This window comes from Pterocles gutturalis, unplaced genomic scaffold, assembly GCF_000699245.1.
Source record: "Pterocles gutturalis isolate BGI_N339 unplaced genomic scaffold, ASM69924v1 scaffold4978, whole genome shotgun sequence".
Classification (NCBI taxonomy): Eukaryota; Metazoa; Chordata; class Aves; order Pterocliformes; family Pteroclidae; genus Pterocles; species Pterocles gutturalis.
Window position 1 is genome coordinate 158,644 of NW_010125430.1, and position 16,542 is coordinate 175,185.

Consider the following 16,542-nt stretch of genomic DNA (forward strand, 5'->3'; position numbering starts at 1 on the left):
CAAGAGAGATCTCCTTCCTTTTTTCCAAGCGGGACCAGAATTCTTCTTTTTGCATAAAACAAACAATTGGTTTGAACTTTTTCAAATCTTACACAAGCCTTATCACAAAGCAGCCTCAAAACTTTTACAAAACCAAGGGCCATTCTCATGCTAAAGGAGTTCACAGCCTAAAGCAGAAATGCAAAGTAGAGGTTAACTACTCCAATATACTCCACTCTCTTCAACCAGTTCACCCTGTGTTTGATTTCTGATTTAATCAGTTACTTTCTACGCAGCAGCAGGTTTCTGAAAGGTTTACCACAACAGGCTGAAATCACAACCAGCTCTGCAAAGCCCCACAGAAGCTCTCCTGAGGAGACAGCAGGTATTTAACACACAACATTTAGCAGAAGGGAAATACATGGCAACCAGGGAAATAGGCTGGCATTTAACAACTTGAAGACTCAAAAGGCATTTTGCTTCGTGGGAGGAATGTAGGTAGAGCAAACGGACGCAGCGTATCAAACAAGGACACTACTGCGTGTACTTTTCAAAGGTGCTTGAGTTTGATGTGGAAGAATAAAGGAAGCCACGAGGGCTTGGTGCAGCGTGGCAGGAAAAGCGAGAGGAGAAGATTATTTTAGCTGCCTCCACCCAGAGGCGGTACGCAGGGACCTGGGGCGGCCAGAACAAACGGTTTGCAGCCGATGTGACAAAAAGCGATGCAGAGGGTTTCCAGAGAAAGGATGAGAGGAAAGGACACAGCACACAGAAGTACAGTGGGCCGTAAGGCAAGCTGCAGGATTTGCAAAGTTCAAGACAGTTCCATGTAAAATACAACAGCATACTGCAGGTTTATGGAGCGGATGCTGTAAGAGCTACCGAGGCTCAGGGACAGGGATTTGAGAAATAAAGTAAGAAACTGATTAGTCTCTAAACTAAATGCAAGTTCGTTAACAAAGTTGTCTGAAATGCAAGCTAGAGGGGAAAAAAAAAATTCAGATTGCAAATGCAGTAAAACCAACCAGCAACTAAGCAGAGAGACCCCTAAGCAGGTCACTGAATGAAGCAAGTGAGATGTGCAGAAACCCGAGCTGGATAAACGATGTTGATGCCAACAACTGAAGCAAGCACCAGCCACAGGTGGGAAAGGGAAGCCCAGGCAGGGCTCCGAAGCAGAGCTGCACTGGAACACGTGGGAGGGCAACGGGAGCAAAGACACAGGCTTGGTAAGGGGACAGAGGTGCTGTAGGACCAGAGGTATAGAGTATGTTTGCCCAAGATATTTTCCACAATACACACATGCTTCCTCAAGGAAAGAGAAAGCGAATATTCATGGGACACAGGAGACCTGGCTTCTATTTTGGGCTCTTTCAGGATTTTGCCTTAAAACTTCAGATAAGTCCTTTTCTATGTCTGCATCTGCCTTCTTCCACTCTTACCCACCGCTATCTATTCAGACAGTGAACCGAAGCTTGGGCTGTTTCTCACATCTCTTCACCGAGCATCTCACCCAAAGAGAACTGATCTTACTGGAATGAGCAAAGTGTTACTGCAACTTCACAGAGGTATCATCATTTAGATAATGCTTTAGATGTTTGAACAACAAGCAGATGGGCTAATAAGGGTTTTTATTAAGGGACCTTACGTAGCACTGTGACACAGATGAAAAGCTATAAAACTTGGGCAAAATAACTCATGAATATGAGCTCATGAAGCTAGGTCAGGCATAAAATCAAGTTGAACAACATAGTGACAGCACTAGTAACTATCAGCTGATCTTTAACTAGCCCTGCTAAACCATAAAAAGATAAAATTCTCAGCTAATCAGAAAATGAAAACCTGCTTACCACACAGTGTTTATTATATGATCTATACAAAAAACAGATACAAAAGAGAAACTCAACTTAATTCCTCTTTACATTTTCGCTCTGCACTGACTTCAAGGCATCTCCTAAAGAGATATCACACAGACAGCATGAAAGTAAAATTAAAGTAGAAAACAAGAGTGGTTAAAATAATGATGTACTCTAAATGGATGGTTTATATGCCATTACAAATACTGGTATACTATTTTTTTGTGGGAATAGAGGGAAAAATGGTTATTTTCTGCTAGGAAGGCGAGTGTGATCGTTCAGCGCTCAGAAAATGTCCTTTGTACATCACAGAGTGCTGCAATACCATTTTTAGGCTTCCACAGGCGGGTGCAGGCTATTAATACGACAAGACAGCTCTAATGCTGCAAAATGAACCCCACTGCAGAATTACCCTGAAGGCAGTTTGCTCTACAGAACTGTACACCTGTTAAGTCAACATTTTTCACTTGCTGCTTTCAAAAGCTAGTGGGTTTAATAAAAAGAGGTTAATATTTATGTACTCCAGGATAATTACCTGGGTCACATTCTTAAATATTGTGGAAATGTTTATTTCTTTCAATCACTGTCACACTGTGACTTCGTAAGAAATATTCCCACTATAGCAGAATAGGCTTGTAAGTGACCCTTCAAATGGTTTAGGTAGCCTGCACTTATTACTTTATAGCCTATCAACTCTAGGCCAAATAATTTCAAAAAGCATAACTTGGTAAAGGGTCCCCAATTTTTGAATCATGCATCTCAGAATACTAATGTATAGTACAAAATCTATAAGTAGTTTTTCTAGTAAGCAAGGCAAAAGTCTCTCTGAAAAGCAAATGTCTTATCAACTTTTTTATTTCAAAAAAAAATTAAATAACCACCGTCTTCTTAAAGCTTACACTAATGGAAATAACTTGAAAACCCTTAAAAACCAGAACAGATCAGCATTCAGGCAAAGCCTCTATGTGGAGTACAGATATGAAATACTAACGAACACTTTTTCAGTTAAAAAGTTTACTTTATCATCTATGATTAAAAATACGGCTTCAGATTTCCATGCAAATACGGTACATTTCAAATAAAGCCAATTTGGTAAAGTCAGGTAGTAAAGCAAAGACATAACGAATGAGTATCTTCCACTTGTGTAGCATGAGCCTCACTGATGGCCCTCAGCTTCAGAATCCAAACAAAAACCTACACATCTGAAATGGATGTGGCTCTCAAGACCTCCAGGGCTCTTCAGGATCTCAGTGAGGTGACGGAGACTGTCCCGCATAGAGGCTGATGTTTTTGCAGTGCTGGATCTCCAACTCTTCCAAGACACTATCGATCTGCTTGTGTAGTTTGTGTTTAGCTTAATCCAGTCATTCTTTTATATCCAATTTAATCACCCACAAGTGGGCTGGAAAGTGGCAGCGTAGATATCAACTTCTCATCTCCCATGTGCTAAATGCATTAAGATGAAAGTAATTTTTACATACGCCACCATTAAGTGCACTTATACGAGGTAATTCCTGTTCATCTACAACAGACAGTTACAAAAGATGCCAGGAAAATTTCCTGTTCAAAATAAATAATTAATAGGTACCGCACAGTTCCACACTAAGAAGAAGCAGAGATCTGTCCTATTCACAGGAGAGCTAGAGGAATATTTGAGTTTGCACTTTGCAGGTTATCGTGTCACTGTGTACCACATACACATGTATGCACAAAAATACGGTGCAGGTGAGAGAACTGGAACCATTAAAGACTCTCTAATTCCCTGCTTTTATAGGCTTAAAAAATAAAACAAAAAGGTAGCATTCATGAAATTCTGTCTTCCCTCTTAATGCATTTTCTTGAACAGGCAAAATTCAGCAGTAAAAGAAAGGAGGAAAAAAAAAGCTGGTTTTGTTTGGCCTAAGAACTACTGCCAACATGAGGCTGCAACAGAAAGCTGCAGCAGAAGTTCTGTCTTTTAAAACTCTTTAAACACAATGACTGAGCCACTGGTCCCAAAATCTGACTTGCTAAGATGAGCTCATGTTTGTGTGCAGAGCGCTGCTATCCTCTTCCAGGGGCTGCGGTACTTCCAGATGTGTTAAGTCTGCAACAGGAATGGGGGGTAGATATTCCTTGTCAGTAATATTTCTGTTACTGTCAAAGGCAAAATTGGAAAATTACAGAAATTTCTGAAATATTCTCCGTGTTTTATCTTTCTCCTAAAAATTATTTTTTTTTTTTCCCCAGTTTTCTGAAGGCTGAGTCAGGAACTGCAAATCATTAATGAGTCTTCTACATTTCTGCTCTCTTGTTAAAATAGCAACTACTATGATCAAATGTTAAATTTTGTAAGAAAAAAAAAGCATAGTGCTGGAAGAGGATCCAAAGACTGTTTAATTCAAGCCCACTCAGGGAAGCATGACAAGACTTGCTTAACAGTTCAAGGAGGTTGGTGGGTTTGTTTTTTTTTTTTCTCCTTTCTCTAAATTTGTCTTAAAACCTTCTGGGGAAAGGTATTCTGCAACTTCGCTACAAGCCATGCGATTAGGCTAGTGTTCAGCTAACCTTTCAGATGTACTTTTTTCCTTTGCATTTAAATTAAATGGGAATATTTTACCACCGAAAGAGATGCCAGCACTCTCCCTAAGACATACCGAGTAATAGATTGCCAGCTTCCTTACAACAATCTCATGCCCATCGAAAGATTTATGTTCCCCATCTCTTTGCTAGACTAAACAAATCCAGCTCTCCCAATCTTTCCTCATAGGTCAGGGTTGTTAAATCTGTCGTCATTCCTCTTCTTCTCCTCCAGCCTCTTTCATAAAACGGAGCGCCCAAACTCGAGTGCATTTTTCCCCACTGACTTTTACCATCACTAAGCCCAATAACACGGTTACTTCCTGCCTCTCGCACACAACAGCCCTGCTAATGCAATCTCGGACCCGATCTGCCTTTTGCCAATGGCATTAGGTTGTTGACTCATGCTTGCTTGTGTGCCACTAATGCCCAGCTCCTCTCCTGTGCCACCACCGCCTTCCGCACTTTTTTCCCCGCTTTTACCTGGGCGGCCAACTCTCTTTTTCCTCTGCTAGAGCTACAAGCCCACTGCAGCACCCCCTAGAAAAGGGAAAAATCCAAAAGCCACTCTGGGTATGACATCCCAAACCAGAGCATGCTTAATGTCCCAAGACAAAAGACGTGATTGAGGAAGCATCACAAAAAGGACGGGAAAGTGAGAAAACAGGAGCGGCAGCTAAGGACCAAATAAAGCAGAAAAAGCTTGGGAAAAAACCTCAGCTTTTAAAATAGCGTCTCACTGAAGCACATCAAAACACATGTAAAATTCACAAACTTTCCTTCTTCCTCCACAATGCAAATTAATACTTTAAACTCCTAAAATTGCAGACAAAGCTGGCCTCCCCTTGCAGAAGGGAGGCGCTGGAAGCTACCTCCAGCCCTGCTTTGCAGAGCTGCACACCAGAGCTAGGATGCCCTTTGCAGCTTCTGGGCTAGAATAAGGGCTTAGATTTCTTCATACACCCCAAGCAGGAGGATCATCTCCACGATAACAATGATACGTGTCAAAGCCATACAGCTTTGAGTACTACTGGAAGCTGCTGGAGCAGGAGCGTATAGGTGCTGAACACCATTACCTGGGCATCCTCAGTGCAGGAACTCCTCTGAAGATCCTCTTGCTGCTCCTATCAGTATTTCCCAGCATAACCACCCATTTTCCTGAAGTTACTCCTGATTACACTAGTGCATGAGGAGGAGAAAAGAAATGTGGGTTGAATGGCTGTACACTGTTTCTCTCAATTCCCTAAATGTTATTTACTGGTCAACTCTGTCCCTTCCCTTGACCCGCGCCAGCCCGTCAGATGGCACAAGCCCAGTCCCTGCAGCCCTTCTGACCTGGGCTACAGACCTTCCCTGCTGAAGCAAAGACAAAACACGCAGCCGAAAATCATCAGGATTTTGTAAGGGAGTCCTCTCACCTCAAGAATATCTGGTCAGCAAACAGAACTTAACACCAGGCTTTTCTGCTATAGCCCTAATGAAGGGCTCTGCCTCCTACAGCAAGAAATCCCATAATCTGCACATCTCAACCTCTCGTTTGTGCTCACTGAGCTGTGTGATGTGCTCCTTTCACCCAGCTCCAAAACCTTCACAGATTTTGTGAAGGTCACGTTATCTCTGTAATCCATACAAGCTCTTTTAACTAATAAAAATAAACTATTTCTACCTGTTAATGGCCAGTATATTAATAAAATTACTGCTAACACTTGTCATAATGACTTTCCAGGTGCAGAAAAAGATTTTCTGTTTGACAGGAGCCATATCACACTTTCAAGAACAAACTGCATATACCTGAGGTTTTCATTTCACCATCTGCAGTAGGTAGGTACTCTCAAATAAATCAGCACAATAAGTAAATGAATCTTTTTCCAAATTTCAGCTTTCACGGAGCCTCTATTTCTTGCAATTAAAAAAAAAATATAAGGAAACTGCCTGCTACTCAATGGAGATCAGAATTGCATTTTCATTTAAAAGGTCCATTTGTTATACAGTTGAGGGCTTTTTTTTTTTTTTTTTAGCCGTTGACAACTGCCCAGCAACAGCAGCCTATGTTTGCAGTCACTATTTTCGGCTACATCACATGTCAATTACATAACCTTGTTTTACTGCTCTTGAACTGGTTCGAACAACCTGGGAAACAGATTAGGGCAGTCCCTCCCAGCTGGCCATCCGCGGGCAGCGGCAGGACCCGTCCCCCCGCTGCGGCTCCAAAGGCTGTGGCCACGGCCAGTCCCTCTCTCCATAACTAGTTACTTATTGCTAGACCCACCTGAGACGTTGGACAATTAACATCCTCAGCTCTGTTTAAACCAGTCCAGTCTGACCACGGTAAACTCATAAACTTGATTCCTCACACTGAGATTTACGAGTAATGCAGAACAAGCTTATAAACGCCACAGACAAGGTACAGAACTTAGATATGAATATTGTTGCTTCATTTTTTATAGCAAACATCCAGGCTTTCTATTTCAGATATTGAATCTCAGGGTTTCCCAAACTCAGTGTGACTTCAAAGTCTCTCTCCCTTATTACTGCACAGCTCTACTTGTCTGACCGTATCATTCCCAGACAATACGCTTCTGGCTGCAGACAAAGCCTGCATCTGCCAATTGCTCAAGACAACAAGATTGACCTATTATTATTACAGACTGTGCTTATAGCATAGGTATGGTCTCAATCCTTCTCCGAAGCAAGAATTTAGAGCTTTCCCTCCTTTTTGATAAAATACTTAATTAAAATTTGTTTTGATTTTGGCAATACTTTCACTACATTTGGGATATTTCCTGCTTGCTTGTCATTCTCAATTACCTTCTGCTGCTTCTACATCCCAAGACATGAAGATGTCTTTCAGTTTCTTTACCTTATATTACTGGATTAATTGATCTACCATTTTAATTTTTTTTAAGTCTCCTTATTTTCTACTCCCCCTGAACTTTTTTCCTTTCCTTCAATAGAATGTATTTTCTAACCTTCTCCTTTACCTGTTATGGTTTAACCCCAGCTGGCAACTCAGCACCACCCAGCCGCTCGCTCACTCCCCTCCAGCAGGATGGGAAAGAGAATTGGAAGGGTAAAAGTGAGAAAACTTGTGGGTTGAGAAAAAGACAGTTTAATAGGAAAAGCAAAAGCTGTGCACACAAGCAAAGCAAAACAGGGAATTCATTCACTACATCCCATTGGAAAGTACGCTATAGCTTATTTCATACACCCAAGTAAAGTATATTAAAACTATCCGGGACATGGATAAAAACACAGTCTCAATGGCATCATTTTTCTGAAGGGTCTAGCCCAGCTAGGGCTCTTTTAAAAACACAGGTGCATCAGGCACTCGATGCACAAACAGTGAGGATGGTCTACGAACTTCTGCTACACAGTATTTTTCTTAATTTTTTATATACTTTAAACCTTGTGTTTAGCTGCTGTTTAATTATAACACATTATAATTATATTGACAAAACCATTCTCAAATCCAGCATGCTAGCCTGTGATCACCAGATCATCTTCCTCTGCCTCATCTGACATAGGCTATCAATTCTCCCTCAGTATCCTGGGGAAAGAGCTGCAGGTTGTTCATGGGTGGTGATTACATCACGATCAATAGCTTTATACTCTGCACATTAACTACCATACTTGTTTCCTCCAGAAAGCCAAAATTTGAAAGCACAGATGAACTACCAGTGCTTCCTCCAATGGAGAATATGGCTACAAAGCTGATTCCCCTTTTTTTCTGAAGGGGAGCAGGGAGGGCCATGTCCTCTAATGCTTTATATGTGAAAGTCTTCAGATTGCCATACTGTTGTGCACTCCCTATGCACATCTAAGAGCACAGACTCCAATGCTCTGCTGATTTTGACACGGAGACTGTCACCTGCTCCTTCACCTTCCCAGGAAAGCTGCTTTCACACTGGGCTGAGACCAGGTTAACAAAAACAATTGGTACAGTCTGGTGATGCTGGCAACGGAGATGAGAAGTTATCCGAATGGTTCTCACTCACTATTTTAAGCAGACTGAAAGGGCACTGATGAGAGGGATCAAGGAGAGAGAGGATATTTGGCAAGAGGGCACAGGATGTAACCCAAAAGAGGCTACTGCCTTCTACAGGAGAAACTATCCAGCAGGGATGAAACCTCTTAAACAACAGTGAGACAAGCGGGCTAGAAAATAGATGCATATATCTAATATTTGAGAGAGAGGTGCACATTTTCTTCTCATGCTTAATTGCACAATTTTGAAAACCCCTCCAAGCCTGTGCCTGGTGCTCCAGCCATCCCGTTAACCAGGGGGACGGACCCACCAACCCAAGATCTGCACCAAACCGGCACTGCAACCACCCCTGCTGCTCCCACTTACACCTCCACAGCAGAGGCAGAGTTCCTACCAACCAGCCACATCAACAGCCAGGGGCTCCGGGAGGACAGCTGGGGCCTCCTGAAGTCCAGACGAGCTGAGAAAGCTTTTGGTTCAGCCTGTTGGAAGTCTGAACATAGCTACGTGACTGACTATGCGGTAATTCCCTTTCTATGTAGTCAAAGAACTGTGGAATGATACTGGATAGCACAGAGGAGGAATGGGAAAAGTATCTGATCCTTGCAAAGCACTTCAGATTCAGTGAAATCACACAGAATTGGAAATCTGTTTAGGAGGAAAACCAAGGAAGTATGTCTACAAACACCAAAATAATCCTGTTATCAAGCTAAATAATTTTGATTCTGTTTTGAAATTGGTTTTCATGTAAATTACTTTTGATTTTAGATTATCCTGGATACAGTAATATAAAGAGTGGGAATTAGAGCTTTAGAGAATGCTGTTTTGACAAAATCAGACATCTAATATTTTACAGCATTTTTTTTCACAGTAAGTTTGCAAATTTTCATTTTGGTTTAAATTTTAACTGAAGACTAATATCGAAGTCTCTAGGTGCCGTTATCTGCAGAGCAGTACATAAGATAGATTTATAAGAGATCATGTTGCATGCATGATGCCAACTTCTGCTTTCCCATGCTAAAGATCTGATAAGGCATTCTTGACATACTACAAATTTCAATGCACTTTAGTGGAAAATTTCAATGTATAAGAAATGGTCTAAAAGGCCTGGAAAGACTTTTTAAATTAGCATCATGCAAAAATCTTAAACTGCAACTGGAAGGCCTGTCCATTTTTGCTGATAAAAGCGGTCAACCTCTCTGCTACATTTACACATACGATGCAGAATCCTGTTCTACCACCAGCTCACTGTTACAACTGGATTTTAGGAAGTACACAGTGTAAAATAAGATTCGTGTGAAATATCAGGTTCATTTGAGGGAATGTTTGGGAGGGTATTCTGGAATATGGAGCACTCACTGATAACGTAAGGATCTCTAGCTGACTGTATGGCTCCTTAAGCCGTACTGCTCCAGTGGATACTCTACTGAATATATTCACCTCCATAAAAATATTCCTATTTTTAAGTGTATGTGGGGCCAAAGCCTGTTATGCTCTATTCACTATTTCAAACCACTTAGTCTGCCCACTATCCTACTGATATATTCAAACATCCATCAAACTGTCTTTGTAGTAATCATATGAAACATTAAAACTAAGAGAAAACTTCTATTCTTATAGGATAGAAAGAAAATTCTGGGTTTTTCAATTCCGTTCTATAATTTGCAATGCCAGGCTGACTCCTTTAATGAGATTCATGCTATTTATACACTCGAAAAACAGGCAGTTTGTTTCACAAAGTAAAACTTTCCCAACTCTTGATCCCAGTGAAAATGTTCTGTTAACTTTTTTTTTTTTAAGAAGTAACTACCCTTTGGTTTTTGCAAACATTTTGAAGTTCAAGCCTGCTATGTTCTTGCATTTAGCACGCTCAGCAGATCATAAATTTTATTACGTGTGAATGACACATTATCTTCAAAGCATATTTTTCTCTTGCATTTTTCATGTACAGTTTACTACAGCTCAGACTGGAAATATGCTAAATTCACAATAATGAATATTATTATGAGTAACAGCGACAATTTAAAACATTGTCAGCACATACGTTGGCAAATCTTCTCCTCTGGAACCTTGGTCAGTAATTATTTTCTTTTAAAGGCTACAAGCAACACCATCACAACAGAGCCTTCTAGCAGAATCTCTTGCAACCCTAAACACATAAACGTTGACCAAAGTAATACTAGACACTCACCAAAGTGAACTTAGAAGTTTTCTGCTTTTGCTTTTTTTTTTTTTTTTTAAAAAAAAGGAGCCTGGTTTACCCTTCAAAATATGTACATGCCTGCCTATTTATTTTCTTTTTTTTTTTCTATTTATTTATTTTTATCAGGAACCTCAGCTATCTGTTCTTCTAGATAGAAGAGGATGAGGGGATAGCAGAAGATAGAAGAGAGGTCCCAGCCCTCTCCACCACCACAATTCCGGTCAGGCTTGCCAGGTAGCCCTGCCTACAGCCCTTGTTTACAGGAAAAGACAACCCTCCCACACCCCTGAAAACAGCACTTCACCCTTTGCTTGCTGTCCAGCCTCAAGAGGCTGAGTGAGGTATCATAGATCAGCAAAAACACCGATGAATTGAAGCTTCCTCTAACTATCCCAGATTTTAGTGGTGATCACAGCCCCGTGGCTGCCTTCAGCCGGGCGTGCTGGATCCGACACCTCCACCCATGGCACTGGGATGATCTCAAAGCGAGAGCAAAGCTGTGTGCCGGACCCACACCTTCATTACCCACACCTTTCAGGTCTTGAACAACTAAAGCCATGGATGACTTGACCTGCACCTGGCATTTCCAACACCTGGAAAGTTACCACTGAGAGTTTAAAAAAAAAAAAAAAAAAAAAAGGCATCTTTTCAAGCATACCAAACTTTTCAGACAGATAATTCACATGAGATTCAGGGTGGAATCTTGACGAGATCAGACCTCTTCATTATGAGGACAGGGATACTTAAGTAAAAACAAATATGTCAAATTTCAGCCCAAATGATGGTGGCCACTGAAAACAAAACTGAAAGAAGAGACATAGGGCTACAGGAAAAAAAAGTCATCGCAGGTCATAGATACAACACTGCCAAAGCACAAACCAAATTATTCCATTGTACTTTCAAAGAACATTCTGCCTAATTGACATAATTGCTGTTTCAAAATCTGGTTTGCTCGGTAAAAACTAAAGACCAATTTCTGTATAATTTATATCCAGAACTCACCCCTGGATTAGGGTCGCTGCTCCTTCGTGGTATGTATCCTCAGCCCTTGTGTTCAACACATTTAAGAACAACAAAATAAAAAACTCCTCAGTCTACTCCCATTTAACCTCACAAGGGGCATGTTTGAACACAGGTTTTTTACAGTTCTAATTCAATTTTGATAATTAAAATTCCAGTAGTACTAAGCAGATTGAATTAATTTCAGTTTCCTGCAAGCAGCTATTTAACACAAACTCACGTGAACTGAAATGTCATTGCTTACAAAAAGAGTATGAACAGCATAAAAATCCGTTAGGTTAACCTTCCTAAAATACAGCCATATTCTCCTTAAAGTGACAGAAGTTGGTCACTGGCAAAGCCCAACCTCTTCAGCAATAGCTATCAGATCTACAGCTTGCAAGGGGGGTCGGTGAAGGAAGTGGGTGATGGAGGGTGGTGGTCACTGAGTGTTCATCGTACGATCTGAAACTGCAGTTTCACATGGCTGACAAGGTATTTTTGTGTGGCACAAATGGTGGGTTTCACTACTGGCATCAAACACACCTGTTTTATCTTTGAAAAATGACAGCATCTAAAGGCAAGATTCCATTTGTCTGAAACGTATTTTGTAACTAAAAGTGATAAAATTTAAAATAAGAAAACAGAAATTGTAAGAAGGTCGGTAACATCAAAAATCTGATCTGCCTTCTACTTATGCCAGATTTCAGTGTGATGTAGTGCACCCCAATTTAATTATGACAAGATAATCCAGTCCTACGCTTTTCCTAATACATCCCAAATTTCCTAGCTCTGTTTTGCCATCTTCAGAAGTAAGTTTGAAACCACCAGGCAGCAGCATTAGAAGCCTCCCTGGAAAGGTACACTCGTGTCTGAAAACACACAAAGAAAAGATCAAAATGAAAATTAAAAGCAGATGCACTTTCTGTACTAAAAGGTTTTTCCACTTTGATAAGTGGATTATAGTGAAGTGTGGCACCATGTTTCATACCATTTATTAATCCAGTCCCACTTATTTACACTCTGAAGCAGCATAATGATTTCAAAGTTGGAGCACAGCCAAAACTCACATGCAGAAATAATTAAGTTACGTGGAAAGATCGGTCGTTGTTGGGCGTCAGGGTTTTCCAAAGAAACACATTGACTTTTAGTTAACCAGAAGACCCAAGTTAAAGTAGTTGTAACACAAGATGAAGTGCGGAAGTGAACTAATTTTTACAGTGGAACAGATGCTATGGAGAGATAACTGGAGCCCGACTTGCCCTGCCATTGCAGCCCCTCTAACCCTGGAGAAGCTGGTACAGAAGACCTCTCTATGCCAGTGCTGATGCAACCAGGGAAACACTGTTTTTTCTGGACAGCACCTATGCGCTGGTCTTGAGCTTAGCCATCAGCTACATAACTCAGCAAAAAAGGATATGTGAAAAAAACCTCAGAATATTGTAAATTACAGAAAGCATGAGTTTCGAGAGGACAAAGAAAAGGTGGAAAGCAGAGCACGTAGGTCACAGTGGGGAGAGTGTCTGACCAGGTGATGCCTCTGCAAAGCTTCTCCAGCCTCTGAAAGAGGCACACCATTGTCCTTGTGGGCTTTCTTGGCACCAGGGGAGGTTTAGGCTGGATATTACAAAAAATTTCTTCACTGAAAGAGTGACCAGGCATTGAACAGGCTGCCCAGGGCAGTGGTGGAGTCACCATCCCTGGAGGGGTTCAAGAAAGGTGTAGATGTGGTGCTTGGGGACATGGTTTAACAGGTTAGGTGCTCTTGGTTTGACAGTTGGACTTGATGATCCTTGAGGTCTTTTCCAACCTTAATGATTCTATGATTACACACTTTCTCCTGCAGTAGTGTTTTTGTAAGGCTCAGCTGAAACTAGTCCAAGAACACAAAGCCATTTATACCTGCAGAAAGCAAGCAGAGGGCTCTGCAGGATAGGAATGACAGTATTTTACCTCTATTTTGCCCAAGTTTAGACATCTTCACCAAGTAAAAGGGGAAATAGAGCCGTAAGCGTAAAAAAATCCACTATTTCTTTGCAGAAAAAAATAGCGCTGGTGGGCAGTTCCCTCCTAGGCACAACACACTTCTGTGTCTAGGAGCGTCCTCACTCCTGTTATTTCCAAGGTAATGGTCCCCAAGGATGCTGAGCCACCCAGCAGATCAGGAATACTGACCTTAAAGGCTGAACTACACAGATATGGAAATACTTTTGGAGATGCACTCATGCAAGAAATGTATTTTATTTATTCATTGATCCACAATACCCAGTTCATTTTATCCACTACATTTCTCATCCACTCAACTCTCTTTCCTTCTATTCCTCACCTGAAAAAATGTTCATACAGTAAGTATGATATCTAGAATCCGGTTCTTTGTTATTATTTGGCAAGATTCACTTAATGAGAAGACGCTATACCAGTTCTGCCATTAAGAATTTCTACAGAAAATTTGTACTGAGGATAAGCTCCTGCCAAATGCAGATACAGTTTATCAGCCTGGGAAGAGATCCTGTGGAGTATCAGAAGTACTACTGCTTATTTTAGTCTTTTCCTTAGAAACAGGAAGAAAAGAGGATTGTCAGCATAAGCGTGGATAGAAAAAATAATACAAAAAAAAAAAAAGGGTGTAGAGAAATTAGTAGCAAAGACAGGAAACAAGCAATAAAACTGCAGTTAGAAAAATGCTACTGCAGGTACCAAGGGAATAATCCAAAACAAAGAGTTAACGAGAAAGCAAAATTTAGACATCATCAACATGGAAAGACACCTAGGAGTAAGAGGACAATCTGAGATGTACCAAGTAATGTGGCAGAGGAGAATAAGCGCACCTCCGGCTCTTTCTGCAGGAGCATTACACAGCGGAGCAGGCAGGCACGGCAGCGCTCTCTTTATGCGTTTCTTCTGCAGCCACACCTGGAATATCGTATGCAGTTCAGGCACTTCATTATTGGAAGATATAAACAAACTGGAGGAAGTCCAGAGAAGTGGAACAGAAATAATTAGAAGCCGGAGGGAGTGATTTACCAAGAAAATTTAAAGTAGCCCTTTACCCGCCTGTAACTTCTCTGACAATTAGAGACGGGAAATGATAACAGCATAGTTCAAGTCTGCAGTCATGTGCCTTGAGCCCTTTCACCTTGGGCACTTAAGCATGCGCCTAGTTTAAAAAATAGAGTACACAAAGATTTTGACCTGATGAAGAGAATAAGATTAAGTAAAGAAAAAAATTTAGGCTACATACCAGTGAAATCCTCCCAGGAATAAATTACAACTAACTGAGCTACCAAAAAAGATAGAGATTGTATTGCTTGAAATTTCACATTTTATTGCTGGTAATGGAAAGAGTTATTCCCATCTAAAGTGTACTTTCTGCGAGACAACAGGACTATTCAAAATGAACAGTGTTACCCACGTATACACGTCTTTGCCACAAACATACAGCACCAAATTCTCCTGCCCAGGTGAACAGACCTGACTAAGCAAACATTTTTACCCCTGACAGCACAAGCCAGGTGGAACGGTTCTGAAAAATGACAAATTATATCCCAGCAGGACTGTAACTGCATTCTCCCAGGTCCTCACGCACTGCCACTGCTGGGAAGGCAGCGTTTCATATAACTGTTGAGCTGTCAGCGGGCCTCTACTGGAAGACACTTTAACAGTCATGTAGACACTGTCAGAGCCTGATCTAGGGAACAGGTGATTACGACTTTTTCTGAAAAGAAAAAAAACCAACAACAACAAAAAAAGCAAACCCCAGCTGAAGGTAGCCTGCAAACACTCCTGGTGGGATGCAGCTTGCTGTATCATCCCCAAACAACATTCCAGCCCAACGTTGGGCACACAGTATTCCCCAGCCCCTCTACAGATAGGTGAGCCCCCCCCCGAAATGTTATCTTAAAGGTAACCACATGTCCCCTCCACCACCCTCCAACCACCTACACCTTGCTTGTGCTGAAAATCACTTCTAAAAGTGCTCCAAATAAGCAAAGTTCATAGTTCTACTCTGGCAAAATACCAGATTCTTAGCTCATAAATGGGAAAGAAAAAAAATAAAACAACTGTGGGAGGGGGAAACCTGGAACAAGACAGAAGTTTGCAGTGTTTACTGGAAAGTCAGCATTTATTACTGGAATTGTCTTGGATATGCCTGTCTGAATAGTATGCTATCCCAAGGCTTTATTTATGCAAGTAATGCAAGCCTTATGTCACAATCTCTGCAATATTTTTATAATTCAACATCTACCTGCAACCTACATTTACATTTATGAGAATGAGATAAGAACTGGCACAAAGTCAACAGTTCTCAGCTTCAGTGCATCAGTGCCCTTGATGTTCTATTACGATTTTTCAAATGGACTTTCTGCAGCACAGTTTTAAAGCTCTGGCAGAAGGTAAAATGACTGCATGGCTGATCACCACTTTCCCTTGTAAGGTGGTATCTATAAGGCGGAGAGTCCTACTCCAGGGACTTTTTTTGCCTTTCTTTGTATAGTATATGTCAAAATGAATCTGCAAATTGGGTGAAAGCTGTCAAAAACCAGATTATCATCAGTGGGTCTTGTAGGACTACATATAGTTAAGGTTACCTGACACTTCTCATTTTAAGACCGTGTTTTCTACTGCTGATAACTTTGCCACACGTTCGCAGTTAGAGCTGAAATTTTCCATGCTGGATGTCTGCCTCAGGCTGAATTTTATTTCGTGAGTGTAAGAAAGTATCAGCTAAAGTACTAAGCTTAGTGCAAAATAAGTTTGTGAACAAGGGTAGGAAGAAACATGTTGGTTTTTCCCCGTGTTACATTTTTCACAGACATATTTGAGAAGCTCAAGAGTCTTCACACTTTGAGACAGGCCCTTTGAAGCATCACTGCTCTGATACCACAGATGTGCCTTTTGCCATCTCATACATTATCACTTAAAATTATAACGGATCACAGTATAAAGCACTGAAAAGTTGC

At 41.1% G+C, this 16,542-nt stretch overlaps 1 protein-coding gene across 1 annotated transcript in view; it reads right to left on the reverse strand.

The window, feature by feature from the left end:
* LOC104465497 (mineralocorticoid receptor-like) overlaps positions 1 to 16,542 on the reverse strand; it is a gene marked incomplete at its 5' end in the record, with an annotated part of 85,197 nt that overhangs the window by 51,863 nt on the left and 16,792 nt on the right. The window lies entirely within an intron of this gene.